We start from the raw sequence: 1,889 nt of genomic DNA on the forward strand, positions 1-1,889 counted from the left end.
TCCATTTTGGGCCTGTTCTTGTACCCAGCTTGACTCTCTGAAATGCATCCACCTGCAACACTTTCACAGGAGGAAAAAACGTCTTAATAGAACACCACTTGTATTTGTGTTGGGAAACAGGAACATACGATTCAAAGCAAACGGGTAATTGTCACTCCCTTATTGACCGGGTGGTGGGAGGAGCTTTTCTCCTCTGCTTAGCCAGGAAGGAAAATTCCCTTCAACAAAGCATGATGCTTGGGAGGCTTGCATTCAAGGAATTTTTGTAAGGCATTTTATTTTCATATGGCTATTAACACTGCTTCTAAAGGCCAGAATATAATCCAACTCAAAAACACGATACTATGAGATGATCCCTCCCCCACAGACACCCGCATCAGATGTTTCTTACCACAGACTTGGCAAAGGGGGAGTATTTTCTTCTCATCAGCTGCATGAAGTCTCCAATTCTAAGCACACTTGGAAGTCCTACTGACAGCACTGGGACATCTCTCATAGTAAACCTGTACACTTGCATGAAGACATGGACACTATCCCAAGCTTTACTGCTTAAACAAATTAAATTTATATACATGGCTACTTTTAACTAAAGTCCTTGCAATGACACAGCAATGCAGAAGAGAAACGCATTCATTTAAAGGATGTAGCCTGCCATTTCCCAGCAGCACTGACTTGCAGGAACAGTCGTAGTCCTTTGCATCTCTTCTTGATGGGAAATACAATAGCACAAGAAGAGGTAGAAGCAAACACAAGGATCTTTTCAGGTGAAAGGAACTTTTAAGGAAGAGGGGGGCAATTCAGAGGTTTTAGAAATTAACTTTTTTATTTGGCTATGCAGCTCTTGAGCTCTTAGCACACTTTCCTTTTTTAAAATATACTAGGCTACTGTGAGGAGCTGCCATATCTTAATAGGCACAGCATATTTGATTATAGTGACTCAATTGAGAAGCGAACACTGATTCTGATACTTGGCTTGGTTTGGAACTGAACAGCAAGTGCCCAACACAGCTTAGAAATGGCTGAGTTTAGAATATCTGCTTTGAAAGCCATAAGGCTTGAGAGAGCATGATTGCTCAATTCAGATTAAGCACCTAAATGAAGATCCAACTGGGATCTGACCACTCTGAAAAACTTTGACCCTCCTGGCCCTTATGCCATTTCCAGCAAGTCAGCTTTGCAAGGAAATGCATTTGTCTCAACAATTTTCTAAGCGAATTGTGGCATGGGCACAAATTCCTACAGCGCGGCTGCTGCTAGCATATGGCTGGTGCTTATTGCAACAAAGGTACTGGTGGACCACTTAAGAGCATTATGTGGAGCAAGCCACAGGAAAGCACAGAAAGAGAAAAAGGGTTAAGCACTATCCTGGGTCAAATTTGGAACTCACTTTGAAATTAGGAACCTGGAAGGGCAAAAAGTTATAAACAATTCAAGATGTTGTGTGCTTTACTGACCCAGCACTTGAATACCAAGGAGAAGAAAATGGTATGAATATGCAGAGTCTGGAGAGCTCAGTCCTGAGAAGCTGGCCTGCAAGTTGTACGTGCTGTCACCACTGTTGCTTTTAGGCATGGTCTCCCATCTATTTCTGTATTAAAAACTGAAGAAAATGGCTGAGGTTCACTGTAATAGTTTGACTTGCAGACAGAAGACAGTTGTCGGGGACGAAAGTTCTCCTTTCAGATATCTGGAGCAATCCGTCAGCAGTTAACACTTTTAACAATGCCCCACCCCCCCACCAAAAAAGAGAAGGTAGTTCAACACAGCTACAGAGGCTTTAACAGCAGCAAACTTTTGTCCAGCCATGTATATCCCTGGTCAAGAATTCAGACACAGAGTTGGAGATGCAAGACTCTCTAGTGACAGACTGAACATCCAACAATTTAAAC

Source organism: Hemicordylus capensis, chromosome 9, assembly GCF_027244095.1.
Source record: "Hemicordylus capensis ecotype Gifberg chromosome 9, rHemCap1.1.pri, whole genome shotgun sequence".
Taxonomy (NCBI): domain Eukaryota; kingdom Metazoa; phylum Chordata; class Lepidosauria; order Squamata; family Cordylidae; genus Hemicordylus; species Hemicordylus capensis.